This window comes from Dama dama, chromosome 12 (genome assembly GCF_033118175.1).
Source record: "Dama dama isolate Ldn47 chromosome 12, ASM3311817v1, whole genome shotgun sequence".
In the NCBI taxonomy this organism is placed as follows: Eukaryota; Metazoa; Chordata; class Mammalia; order Artiodactyla; family Cervidae; genus Dama; species Dama dama.
In genome coordinates this window covers 79,694,504-79,709,284 of record NC_083692.1, presented here as the reverse complement: position 1 = coordinate 79,709,284, position 14,781 = coordinate 79,694,504, and the positions used below count along the sequence as shown (strand labels likewise).

The 14,781-nt window shown below is 39.5% G+C and overlaps 2 pseudogenes; both read right to left on the bottom strand.

The window, feature by feature from the left end:
• Positions 1-1,697: 1,697 nt before the first annotated feature.
• On the bottom strand, positions 1,698-2,022 carry LOC133065871 (ATPase inhibitor, mitochondrial-like; annotated as a pseudogene).
• Positions 2,023-8,100: 6,078 nt separating this feature from the next.
• Positions 8,101-8,279, bottom strand: LOC133067403 (small ribosomal subunit protein uS14-like; annotated as a pseudogene).
• Between the last annotated feature and the right edge of the window lie 6,502 nt (positions 8,280-14,781).

The following is a 14,781-nucleotide window of genomic DNA, read 5'->3' as shown; positions in this document are numbered from 1 at the left end:
AAATATTTTCTCCCTTTCTATCTGTTATATTTTAATTCTCCAAAGAACTGGTTTGCTGCCTAAATGATATTAAAAGATTGATTTGCCCCACCATATTTTCTTTTATTTGCTTTTTTAATATCAATGGGATTTCCAACTAAACTGAAATTCAGAGTTCTATGTTCTAGAATTTTAGGGTTTAATTTATCATGCATTCAAAAGCTTGCATAAGGCACTAAACAAAGGTCCTCTTTCTGAATTCACTGGCTAAATCCAGAGCAAATCTCTGTGATCATCTTTATTGGCCCAAATATTGCTCCCAGTCTTTACTTTATATTGTGCAGGCCTAGGTGTCCATGGGGTCACAAAGAGTTGGACATGACTTAAGTGACTAAACCACCACCACCAGGTAACCCTGTTGGTTTCCTTTAGTGTGTTTAATTATATTTTCCTGAGGATCAGATTCATATGCCCTGTGTTATAGAGGCAGAAAAGCTGTCTCCAATAAGATGTAATGTCTATTGCACAATATAATTAGGCAAAAGAGATGTAACCATCTTATATAAAGCCCATTTAAATATACCAATATTCATAAGCTTTTATCTCAATTCTATCAGCTTTTATACTTTTAACCTTATTCTCCATTAAGATCCCATCAACAAATTTTACTCTTACAAGGAGTCCAGAAACCATCCTTTTTATCTTGACCATTTTATCCATTTTGCATAATAAGGCTCTGGGGTCCCCAGTGAGAGGTTAACCAACTCTTTGGTTAACCAAAGAGTTAATTTTTTCCACTTAATTTTTAAAAATTTTTTCTTAATTTTTTTTTACTTGATTAATTGGCCCAAGAAATTATTGGCCAGGTAGCTCATAATTTTCTTTCAGTCTTTTAAATATAAATATATATTTAAACTGGGGTGAATAGAGTAGATTTGTTTGGGGTCTTTTAAAGTTGGCATTGGGTTGTGTTCCATGTGCCTGCAAGCCTTGTAGTTGCCCAGCCTCAAGAGACCGAAGAAAGAGCCTCAAGATAGTGACAAGAGACATCAATGATTTAATAGACAGGAGATCTTACATACCTGAAATAAGTTCCTGAAGTGACATGCCACTCTGTGTGGCAGGCAGGCCACAACAGCAATCTTTGCTACTGGGGATGGAAGGAGGCTACCATTTATAGGTGGAATTGATATTGGATTGGCTTATCAGTTACCAGGGAAACCAGAAAATGGGGCACATCCCTCATAGCCCCTCAGGTTAACAACCATTAGGAAGGCAGATGTTTTCCTTCCTAGCAGGTGGAGCCTTTCTGGTCTAAGGGGTAAGGAGGTTTGTGTGAGTAGGGTACAGGTAAAGCAGACTGGTCAATCAGGGGAGGCACAGAGAGCAAAATCAGGGGAGGCACAAAATCAGGGGAGGTCAATCAGGGGAGGCACCAGTCAATCAGTGTAGGCACGGCCATCTTGAATGGACTGACCACACAGTGAGGGACCAATAGAGGGTCCCTTTGACCCATTCAAACTTAGGTAGCATTATATCAAAACTTTTTGTTTTTAATCCTATTAACATCTATTTTACTTATTCCATCTTTTTTTTTCCACTAATGACAATTTATTATAATTTGTTGGAAGCACACAGGTTGATTTTGGTTAAACCAGAACTATGTCTACATAGAAGTGGGCAATAATAGGTAGCCATTCTATGGAGAACTTGTGCACTTAGTCATCATCCTCACTCTGTTTTAGTTTCTTGATCGACTGCTTGTGCCGCTCAATTTCTTTCTGCAGACGCTCAATCTCCTTTGCATGATGAGAGATCCCATTTTCATGGTGTTTCTTCAAGGCAGCCAGCTGTTCTTTAGCACGAGCTCTGAAGTATCATTCCTCTTCATCCTGCTCTCTTTTTCCGAAGGCCCCACTGGTGTCCCGGACCGCACCTGCACTGGACCTAACATTATCTGCTGGTTCCGAGGCTTCGGCCTTGCATTGTCCAGATGCTCCAGACGGCTTGCCGGGTACGCGCCGCCAACGCCGTGGCTGCCATTGCTGTCAGTGAAGCACCCCTTATTCCATTTCTTAATTATCATCTAAAAATTTTTATACTTTTGTGATGAGTTCTTTTAAAATTTCCATCTTGTTGGGAAAAAGTCTCTAGACTTAAGTTTTTTCTTACTTCCCTGCTAATAAACCTAGTTAATATTAATTATCCTAATTTTTTTATTAGCATCGATAAGACTCCTTGAGCAGAAGAACAGACCACAAATAAAGATTCTTAAACCATTTTTTCCAAATTAAAGGAGTTCTTAGGTTAACCACTATATATATATTTCCCCACTATCTAACTTGTTTTTTTCCCACCAATAAAACAGCTGTTTATGATGAGAACTGTTTAAAAATTTACCAGTTTAGAAGTTTCTCCAGTTTAAATGATCCATCCTCTTGCCATTGATGAAATATATCTTAACAGTGAATCAAACCAATAAGATAAAAGAGGTGTCCCCGCAAGAGATCACGAAGGATGCCACTGATACAAGATCCAGAAAATTTATTCCCCAGGATAGTCTAAGAAAGGGAAGGATTTCACTGTATAGCTGATGCAATGATAAAAAGTCCCTGAGAGCTGGCACAGTCAGAAAAAAGACTGCTCAGAGTCCCGGTCTATTCAGTTGGCTGTCAAATGTACAAAATATGTGTACCTTCCACATGGCAGAGGAAGGTTCTCAAAATATAACACACACACAAAATTAAGATATAGAAGAGTTCCATAACTCCCCCCAATTTTCCCTCCTCTTTGGAACCCATTCCCTTTTCCTATCCTCAGCTCCTGGTAACCATCAATCTGACCTCTGTACTGTTTGCCTCCTCCAGACTGTCTCATCAATGGAATCATGCAGTATATAGTCTTTAGTGTCTGGCTTATTCCACTTAGCAATTGCTTTTGAGATGAATCCATATTTCTGCCTGTATCATTAGTTATAACTTTTTATTGCTGAGTAGCATTCATGGGGCTTCCCAGGTGGTTCAGTGGGTAAAGAATCCGCCTGCCCTGCAGGAGACGCAGGCAGACATGGGTTTGATCCCTAGGTCCGGATGACGCCCTGGAGGAGGGCATGGCAACCCACTCCAGTATTCTTGCCTGGAGAACCCCATGGACAGAAGAGCCTGGTGGCTACAGTTCACAGGTTGCAAAGAGTCAGACACGACGGAAGCAACTGAACGTGCATGCAGGCACAGCATTCCGTGGATTGTTGGAGGAAGGGAGACCGCTTCCAGGGCCCGAGACTGGGCTCCAACCCTTCAAAGTGAATTGTCTGAGAAGACACACATGCTGACAAAGCAAGAGACTTTACTGGGAAAGGGTGCCTGGGAGGAGACCAGGAGGGTGAGGGAACCCAGGAGGACTCTGCCACATGGCTTGCGGTCTCGCGTTTTATGGTAATGGGATTAGTTTCTGGGTTGTCTCTGGCCAGTCATTCTGACTCAAGGTCCTTCCTGGTGGCGCATGCATTGCTCCACCAAGAATGATTCCAACGAAGATTCTGTTCGGTAGGACACATAGCATCTCCTTTTAACCTTTCCTGAATACTTCTGGTTAGTGGTAGCTTGTTAGTTTTGTCTTCCTTACCAGGGTCTCCCATCGTAAAAGAACTCATGCGAATGGTTACTATGGTGCTTGGCCAGGGTGGGGTGTTTCAGTCAGTGTTTTTCCCTGACAGTACGGGTATCCCATTGATTTATTTATCTTTTCACCAGTTGACATTTGGGTTGTTTCCACGTTAGGGCTATTTTTGAGTAAATTTCTATGAACACTTGCATACAAGTCTTTGAGTAGACATACTTTTTAAATTTCCTCTGGGTAAACATCTAAAGGTGGGATTGCTAGATAATGTGGTAAGTGTATATTTATCTTTATTAAAGACTGTCGAACATTCCTACTGGCAACATAAGAGCTCCAGACTCTTTAAGGATCCTTCACATACATATACTCTACTTTTCCTACCATAATAGGTCATTTTTGAGAGGATCCTTTTTACTGTGAAAGCTCAGAAAAGGTTTTGTAGGGTGTTTCAGTTACTCACTGTAATGGTTAGCATAATGGATGGCACCATTAAGAAGCTCTCATATTTAGAAATAAAGACTATCCAATCCCAATCCTCTTTTTCTCTGTTACTCATCACTCCTGAATTTTCTTTATCCTCTTTTTAAAAATATTCGTTTGGCTGTACCAGGTCTTAGGTGCAGCATGTGGGATCGAACCAGCCCCCCGGCATTGGGAGTGCAGTCTTAGCCACTGGACCAACAGGGAAGTCCCTTTTCACTTTCTTCATTAGGGTGACCAACATTAAAAACTTTGGCTAGCTAACTAATTATTAGTGTCAAGGATTTTTATTTTCGACATTAAAAAAAGCAAAATTCATTTCTGGGCCTCTCCTATTCATTCTTCAGTTTTTCTCATCACTCTTGAAGAAAATTCAGGCGTGTGACTAACAGTCAGAGATAAAGAGGATTGGGATTGGATAGTCTTTATCTGGGGAAGATCCCTTGGAAGAGGGCATGGCAGTTCACTCCAGTACTCTTGCCTGGAGAAAACAGGGACAGAGGAGCCTGGCAGGCTACAGTCCATAGGGTTGCAAAGAGTTGGACATGACCGAAGTGACTTAGCACGCAGTCTTTACATGTTCTCTCTGAACTTTAATTTTATAGACAGACACATTTCCTGGTGATTTATATTTCCCTTCCCTTATATTTCCTTTCATTTTGATTTTTTGGAAGTCCTTTTTCTCCTTTCCTTTCCTCAGGAGTGTATCTCGCCATCGTTCTTTGCCTTTGGGATGGGTGGCTGCATCTGCCTGCATGATTCCTTACGTGGGGACAGCCAGGTGTTGGCTTATTCTTGACTTTCCTGCATGCAGAGCGTTTTTGCTTCTTTTTTCACATGTTTAGAAGGAAAAGAGAGAAAATTACATGATGCTCTGACTGTGTGTGTCCAGGAAAGGCCCTGTGAGCTTGAAAGCCCTGGGTTTTTATTATCCAAGCAGAAGGAGGTATTCATTTCTACTTGAATAGAAGCACACAACTCTTTTTTAGACTGGAGCTGACTATTTTGCATAAAACAAAGAAGTTATACATTAGCATGGGGTAGCTGGCTTTTCTCAGTAGCTGTCTAACAATGACTAGAGACAATGGTTTAATTATAAGCTGCCACAGTTAAAAGACTCTTAACCCACATACAATATCTTATCAAAATTTCACCATTCCTTTGGAAAGAGGTTTAAACTGGTTTGTGGAGCTAATGAAGAGCCTACTTTGTCTTTTCCATTTCCTTGCTGCTCTCAAATCATCTCAAGCCTATTTCAGCCTCTGGCTTTTGCCAAAGCTGTTCCCACAGCCTGGGGTGCCTTCCCTCCTTTCTTTTACTTATCTATTATTTACTTCTCTTTCAAAGCTCTTTTCAGGCACTTCCTCCTTTAAGAAGGTTTTTGTTTTTTTTTGCATCTTTACAATTTCAGTCCACTGAGCTCTACTGTCTATGGACATGCATTTCTAGCGCACATAATTTAATTCAGATTATCCTTCAGTTGTATGAATTGGTGGTCTTATGGTTATTTATTTCTTTCAGAAAAGAACTATTGGAGAGTAGATACCATATCTTACTCATTTTTGCATTTCAGTCCTTAACACAGCTCCTGGCAGTGCAAAATTCTGTTGAAGAAATGAGTGATTGAATGTGAGGCATATGGCAGGGACTTGATAAATAATTGTTAGTTGATTGATAAGAGGCCTTTTTAGGAAATGCTACATAACTTCATTGGCAGCATCACCATTTTAATGCTGGTTTGTACTGTCTGCAGAAGTTTAGTTAGAAACTACCTACCCTCACGTCTTCTTCTGGCACTGACTCCTTTTCTCTCCTCCCAGTGAGTTGGACAGCAAAGGGGTAGATGACCTAAAAGAGAAGATAGGGAGGATTAGGAAGGATAAACAGACAATTGGGAAATATTTTAAAATATATCTTGCTTATGAATTGTATTCAGCTCCACAGGTTGGGAATTATATTACATTAAGTGAGTACATTAAAAATGTGGGACAAATAATGAATGATTGCAAGGTCTTGTTTACACGTAAAGCCACTGAGCACAGTGCTTATTTCTAAGGATGGCAGGGTGAAGTGAGGCTCCTTTCTTCCGCTGGAGGGAGGCACACTTCACCCAGAGGGAAGGTTTCGCCTAGATATCATCCACAAAGTCGAGATTCAGGACTGTGTTTACGGAGAGAACTTGAATTAGCGTCTTAGTGTGTTTTCTCTATGACCAATTCTCGTTTCCCCTCTCTCCAGGGTTACTCCAAGGCAGCCACTGTGATCAGCACAGGGAGGAAGGAGAGCCACTTCTTGAGCTCCGACCTCCATCCTCTTAAGGAGGAGCCTTCTGACAGGGAAAGAGCCTTCCAGACTGAAGAGCTAGCTGGATCTTTGCTCAGGTTTTTTCTCTCCAGGTTGTTGAGGTGTAATATAATGCTGCTGCTGCTGCTGCTAAGTCGCTTCAGTCGTGTCCGACTCTGCGCAACCCCATAGACAGCAGCCCACCAGGCTCCTCTGTCCCTGGGATTCTCCAGGCAAGAAGACTGGAGTGGGTTGCCGTTTTCTTCTCCAGTGCATGCTTGCATGCTAAGTCGCTTCAGTCTTGTCCAACTCTGTGTGATCCTATGGACAACAACCCACCAGGCTCCTCTGTCCATGGGACTCTCCAGGCAAGAATACTGGAGTGGGTTGCCATTTCCTTCTCTAAAATATAATGATAAGTCAACTCTTTTCCAAGGAACAAGCAAAGAATGATTTCACTTAACTGTTAAAACTCTGTAATATTATTGTAGGGAGGGGACCCCATCCAGGGTCTGAGAATGGGCTCTTGTCCAACCCTCTTTCTGTGTAAGGACTGGAATTCAGGGACCCTTTAGGGGAGAAACAGGTAGGCCCAATAGCAGACACTAGAACTGATGTCAATACATAAAATGGACACTTACATAATTAACTGAAAAAATAAAAAAAATATGAGCACATGTAGCCACATATCTCCATGGGTTGGTGGAGCAGTTGATAATACCGGTTACAAATACATAGATGGCTGATTGACTGGCTGAATGAATGAATGAATTTATTTCATACCAAGGGAATTTGGGTTAGTTGATTTGTGGTGTGAACAAAGCTGGATACTATATACACCTTATGTCTGTAATTAACTTTCTAGTACTGAAGGCCTTAAACCCTTTACATGAGCAATCTGAAGTTTCTGAGATTTCTAAAATAGTGTGACTTACAAGTACCTAATGGAATGTTAGAGAAAGCTAAAGGATAAGCACTTGAGGAAGTGAGTTGGGCACTGAGATAGAAGTCTGCAGTGTGGTGTAATAATAAAGTGGGAAGGAATGTTAATTTACCATTTATAATCCCTATTGCTCTATAAAAAGGGAATAGCCTAAGAATGTTTGTTGAGCAGCATGTGGGAATTAAAGCCTGGAGAAGCTGGAAAAGAACTAAATTCCCCTTTTAAGAAAGATGGTGGTGGCATCATAAAGGGACAGATAGGGAGGAACCCAGAGGCTGAGAATGCTGGAACCAGTGGGCAGAGGGATGGGAAAGTATTAATCCTAAAGAGTATATTTTTATCTTTGTACATTTTTGAACTTTATATAAATGGCATCAAATTGTGTATATTCTTTTCTGACTGCAATATTATTTTCCTGACAGTCATCCATGTTAAAATGTGTGACTATCATTCATTCATTTTCATGGCTGTATACTGTTCTATTATGTAACATTGCTTTATCGTTTACTTTGTGGAGAGACATTTGGACTGTTTTCAGTTTCTTCCCCCCAATTTCTAGAAGTGTGGCTGTGAGTGTTTTTGGACAAGTCTCTTGGACACACATGTAGAATTTCTCCAGGGTACCTGCTGGATTTGGTGGTTTTAGTAGGTTGTGGGTTATGCAGATCTTCAACTTCATTAGATAATATGAAATTGTATCAATTTATTTATTTTTGAAGTTTTTAAAACTTTTATATACAAAGCGCTGGTATTATTTCTGCATAAGGTAGCTGTGCTGGATGATTAAAGAAGTTCAGTTAGTCCAACTTAATGAAGCCGATGTCTTTCACGTACTGGCGGAAACTCTAGGGACACATATTGAGGCCTGTTTCTGGATCAGACCAAGCCGGTTTGAGCAGACCTGGCAAGAACGAGACCCCTGGCCGAATTTTCTCAGATGGTTCCAGTAGAGGTGCTGGTGATCCATGTTGTTGTCTTGGCTTCAACAAGGCTGAAATTGTACCAATTTATAACCTCATCAGCAATTTATGAGAGGTGACATCTTAATAATAATAATATGTTTTGCAATTCATGAGTGTATTTCTCCTTTTATTATTAAAGCCTTTAATTTTTTCTCAGTAGCTTTATCGTTTTCAGACTTGTGTATTCAAGTCTTAAAAATCTTTTGTTAAATTTACCCCTTAAAGTATTTCATATGTTTTGGTTTTGTTGTAAATGGGTTTTTTTTTTAATTCAATTTCTGATTGTTTATTGCTAGCATATAAGGTAGTATCATAGGCTTCTCTATAAGGGCTTCCCAGGTGGCTCAGTGGTAAAGAATCTGCCTGCAATGCAGGAGACGTGGGTTAGATTCCTGACTGGGGAAGATTCAGTGCGGTCCTGAGAGTCAGACGGGACTCAGTGACTAAACCACCACGACCACATGTTTCTCCACAAGAATCTGGTATTCTACAACCTTACCACACTGATTCGTTAATTCTAGGAACATTTTTGGTAGATTCCTTAGGATTTTCTACATAGATGATTATGTCATTTGCAAACAGAGACCATTTAACTTTGTCTCAACCCTCCCTCCCTAGTGTAGTATTTTTCCTTTTTATTGAGGTATAATTGACAAAATTGCAAGGTATTTAAAGTGTTCAGAGGTGATGATTTGATAGATACTGTTAAAGGATTCCCCCCCACCCCGAGTTAATTAACATATTCATCACCTTAAATATTTACCTTTTTATTTGATGAAAACATACAAGTTCTACACTCTTAGCAACTTTCAATTACACAATACAGTGTTATCAATTATATTCACCCCGTTATATTAGATATATACTTTATTCATCTTATAATTGAAAGTTCATAGCCTTTTAGCAACCTCTCCCTATTTTCTCCACCTCAGCCCTTGGCAACCACTTTTCTACTATCTATTAGTTCAACCTTTTTTTTTTTTTTTTAAGATTCTACATATAAGTGATACAATGTAATGTTTGTCTTTTTCTGGCTTATTTTACCTGACATAATGGCCTCCAGGTTCATCCATGTTGTCAAAAATGTCAGGATAAAGGCTAAATAATAGCCCATTGTTTATATATACCACATTTTCTTTATTCATTCATCTGTTAGTAGACACTTAGGTCGTTTCCATATCTTAGCTATTGTGAGTATGCTGCAGTGAACATGGGAATACAGATACCTTTTTGAAACAATGACTTTTGTTTCCTTTGGTGTGTATCTGGAAGTGGGATTGCAGAATCATATACTAGTTCTATTTCTTGAGGAATCACTGTACTGTTGTGTGATAGTACCAGTTTACATTTCCACCAACAGTACACAAGAGTTCTCTCTTCTTCACATCTTTGAGAGCATTTGTTATCGCTTTTGTTTATAGTGAGAGGCATCCTAATGTGAAGTGATACCTCATTGTGGTTTTGATTTGCATTTCCTTGATAATTAATAATGTGAATCACCTTTTCATGTTCCTGTTGGCCATTTGTGTGTCTTCTTTGGAAAATGTCTATTCAGGCCCTTTGCCCATTTAAATTGGATTGTTTATCTTTTTTGCTATGGATTTACGAGTTCTTTGTATATTTTGAATATTAACCCCTTATCAGGCATGTGGAATCTTTAGTTGTGGCATGTGAACCAGGGATTGAACCTGGGTCCCCTCTACTGGAAGCAAGTTTTAGCCCCTGGACCACCAGGAAAGTTCCCAAGTTTTGGTAGTTTGTCTTTCAAGAAATTTATCAGTTTTAGCTAAGTTGTCAAAAACATTACCATAAGTTGTTCATAATGTTCCATTATTACTTTTTAATGCCTAAGGAATCCATAGTAGTGTCTACTTACTTGTTCCCCTTATTGGTAATTTGTGTCTTCTGTCCTTTCCCCCAAAATCCTCTCAACCTCAAGTCCAGATGAGCGACTCTTCTTCCACAAGGTCCCGTATCTCAGAATTGAGATTTGCTTGACTTCACTGGTCTGATTTTAGTGATATGGCCATTCCTGAGCCAATAGGCATGGTCATGCTTTAACTGATTGGGGATGATGTCATGCCATGTCAGTTACATGAACTGAGAGGGGAGAGGGGCTTTATTAAGATCAGGGACCTGCTACTTTAAGAATGGGAAATGGATTTCAGGCAGATAGTTCAGTCTAGTTCAGTTCAGTTGCTCAGTCATGTCTAACTCTTTGCGACCCCATGAACCTCAGCACGCCAGGCCTCCCTGTCCATCACCAACTCCTGGAGCCTACTCAAACTCATGTCCATCGAGTCGGTGATGCCATCCAACCATCTCATCCTCTGTCAGCCCCTTCTCTTCCTGCCTTCAATCTTTCCAGCATTAGGGTCTTTTCCAATGAGTCAGTTCTTCGCATCAGGTGGCCAAAATATTGGAGTTTCAGCTTCAACTTCAGTCCTTTCAATGAACATTCAGGACTGATTTCCTTTAGGATGGACTGGTTGGATCTCCTTGCTGTCCAAGGGATATCTCAAGAGTCTTCTCCAACACCACAGTTCAAAAGCATCAATTCTTCTGCGCTCAGCTTTCTTTATAGTCCAACTCTCACGTCCATACATGACTACTGGTTTTTTTTTTCTCTAACATGAAGAAGTCTAAAAATTTATATAGCCAAGTTTATAAATTTATAGTTATATTGAAAAAACTCCCTACACATCTTTTTTTTTTTTAATATATGTATTTATTTGGCATGCTGGGTCTTAGCTGTGGCACTCGGGATCTTTCATCTTCATTGCAACTTGCAGGATCTTTAGTTGCGGTATGCCCTCTCTTTTTTTATTTTTATTTATTTATTTATTTTTGGCCCTCTCTTTTTTTAAATTTTTGGCTGTGCTGGGTCTTTGTTGCTGTGTGCAGGCTTTCTCTGGTTTAGGTGAGCAGAGGCTACTCTCTTTGTTGCTGTGCCCAGGCTTCTCATTGTGGTGTCTTCTCTTATTGCTAAGCACAGGCTGTAGGGCACTTGGGCTCAGTAGTTGTGGTGTGCAGGGTCTAGTTGCCCTATGGCATGTGGCATCTTACCAGGCCATGGATCAAACCCATGTTCCCTGCATTGGCAGACAGTATCTTTTTTTATTTTTCATTTATTTTTATTAGTTGGAGGCTAATTACTTCACAACACTGCAGTGGGTTTTGTCATACATTGACATGAATCAGCCATGGAGTTACATGTATTCCCCATCCCGATACCCCCTCCCACCTCCCTCTCCACCCGATTCCTCTGGGTCTTCCCAGTGCACCAGGCCCGAGCACTTGTCTCATGCATCCCACCTGGGCTGGTGATCTGTTTCACTATAGATAATATACATGCTGTTCTCTCGAAACATCCCACCCTCACCTTCTCCCACAGAGTCCAAAAGTCTGTTCTGTACATCTGTGTCTCTTTTTCTGTTTTGCATATAGGGTTATCATTACCATCTTTCTAAATTCCATATATATGTGTTAGTATGCTGTAATGTTCTTTATCTTTCTGGCTTACTTCACTCTGTATAATGGGCTCCAGTTTCATCCATCTCATTAGAACTGATTCAAATGAATTCTTTTTAACGGCTGAGTAATATCCCATGGTGTATATGTACCACAGCTTCCTTATCCATTCGGGCAGACAGTATCTTAACCACTGGCCCACCAGGGAAGTCCCCTATGTATCTTTAATGAGATAATTTTTATCCAAACTTTCTTTTTCGTGGTTTATATCTATTTACTTAATTATCCTGAATTTATTTCAGTTTAAGATATGAGATGAGAATCTAACAACTTTTTCTCCAAGGTTCTAGGTAATCTCTTCATTTATCTTCATTTATGCAGCTTATTCCTTCAGTAAAATATAGTACCCAACACTTAACATAGCACTTAACTTTATCAGGCACTGAGCTAAACATTCTGACATATATTAATAATATTTATAAGGATTCTATGAGGTAGATATATTATTATCTCCATATATATATAGTTGTTCAGTTGCCAAATTGTGTCTGACTCTTCGTGACCCCATGGACGGCAGCTTGCCAGGCCTCCCTATCCCCCACCATCTCCCAGAGCTTGCCCAAGTTCATGTCCATTGAACTTGTGATGGCATTCAACCATCTTATCCTCTGTTGCCCTCTTCTCCTTCTGCCTTCAATATATATGATGCAAGAAGTCTTGCTTATTTAAGCTCAAATGGCTAATAGCTGGGAATCTAAACCTAGGTGGTAGACTTCTAGTAGCTGTTCTCAGCCTCTGTGCTATATTACCTCCCCAAGTTATTGATGTTCACAGCATGCCTTTGCAGCTAGAACGTGTCTGCTGTACCCATGCATATTTTTGTTCCCACCAGTTAGCTTGTTCCAAGTATCAGTTGTTTCCAAACCTTGATTTGATAATTGGACTTGTTACTATAGTGACATTTTTAACTAAATAAAGATAAACCAAAGAAATATGAGTATAAAAATAAAGCTGTTACTGCGAAAACAAAATTGAGTCCTTGCAATAGATTCCATAGAAAGATGGTAATGATAACCCTATATGCAAGACAGAAAAAGAGACACAGATGTATAGAACAGACTTTTGGACTCTATGGGAGAAGGCGAGGGTGGCATGATCTGAGAGAACAGCATCGAAACATGTATATTATCAAGTGTGAAACAGATCACCAGTCCAGGTTGGATGCATGAGACAAGTGCTCGGGGCTGGTGCATTGGGATGACCCAGGGGGATGGGATGGGGAGGGAAGTGGGAGGGGGGATCAGGATGGGGAACACATGTAAATCCATGGCTGGTTCATGGCAATGTATGGCAAAAACCACTACAATATTGTGAAGTAATTAGCTTCCAACTAATAAAAATAATTGGGAAAAAAATAATAAATTCAGGGGGAAAAAATAAATTAAAAAAAAAGAAAAAATCATTGATTGAGGTGTGGGCAAGGACTGTGAAGACTGGCAACAGACAAAATGCGAAAATTCTAGAATTCTGTTCATAGATGGTTTCTCTGGCATCTTTACAATTTTTGTACCACTGAAGCAAATCCTGAAATTTCATATTGCAAATGTGATTTAAGCAAGAAAGACCACAACAATCATCATATTAATACTCAAAGAAAAGAATATTTATAGGTTAGTGAATACATATTTCTGGCTTTTAATTTCAAATAAATATTTAAACCATGTATCACTTTTAAATTGATCTGCTCTAACCTTTTCCCAATAATGTACTAGACCCCAATCTTTTTTTAAAGACAGCAGTCTTCTATTGTGGTTAGCCAATAGTCTTGGCATTATTTATCCACTGGACTGTCTCTTCTTTACAGATTAGAAAGTCTACTTTGTTTTATTGTTATTATTTTCTTGGCCTCACCATGTGGCTTGCTGGATTTTAGTTTTCTTTCCTACCCAGGGATCAAATCCATGCCTTCTGCAATGGAAGCTTGGAGTCCTAACCAGTGGACCACCAGGGAATTTCCTAGAAAGTCTACCCTAATCATCTATTAGATCTTTATGTCTAATCTGCATCATTTTTCTAGACTATCCAATTCCACTGTTCTATTTGTTTGTTCTTTTTTTTTTTTTTTTACATGGAAAATAAAAATGTATCTTTATTTATTTTTTTTTTATTATTATTATTATTATTTTTTTCCAGTGGGTTTTGTCATACATTGATATGAATTGTTTGTTCTTAAGTTAGTGTTTTCATACCTGACACTTTTTTTGTTCAATATTTGTTGGTTATTCCACCTCATTAATTTTTCTGGACACATAATAATTCTGAAGTCTATCATAAATATATTCTCATTGAGAATATTTTCATTGCTTTTTAAAGGTTTTAGTGAAGAAGGAATGTTAAATTATAATTTATTCATTTGAATCAGTCCTAATGAGATGGATAAAACTGGAGCCCATTATACAGAGTGAAGTAAGCCAGAAAGATAAAGAACATTATAGCATACTAACACATATATATGGAATTTAGAAAGATGGTAACGATAACCCTATATGCAAAACAGAAAAAAGAGACACAGAAATACAGAACAGACTTTTGAACTCTGTGGGAGAAGGTGAGGGTGGGATGTTTCAAAAGAACAGCATGTATACTATCTATGGTGAAACAGATCACCAGCCCAGGTGGGATGCATGAGACAAGTGCTCGGGCCTGGTGCACTGGGAAGACCCAGAGGAATCGGGTGGAGAGGGAGGTGGGAGGGGGGATCTGGATGGGGAATACGTGTAAATCTATGGCTGATTCATATCAACGTATGACAAAACCCACTGAAATGTGAAGTAATTAGCCTCCAACTAATAAAAAAATTTAAAAAAAAATTATAATTTAAAATGAGGCCAGATTAAGACTCAGGGCGGTCCAGTTAAGGACTCTGCGCTTTCACTGTTGAGGGCCCGCGTTCAATCCGTAGTCAAGGAGCTAGGTAAGGTTCCACAAGCCATGTGGCAAACAAAACAAAACACACAAACAAAAATGGCAACAGGACTTCCCTTG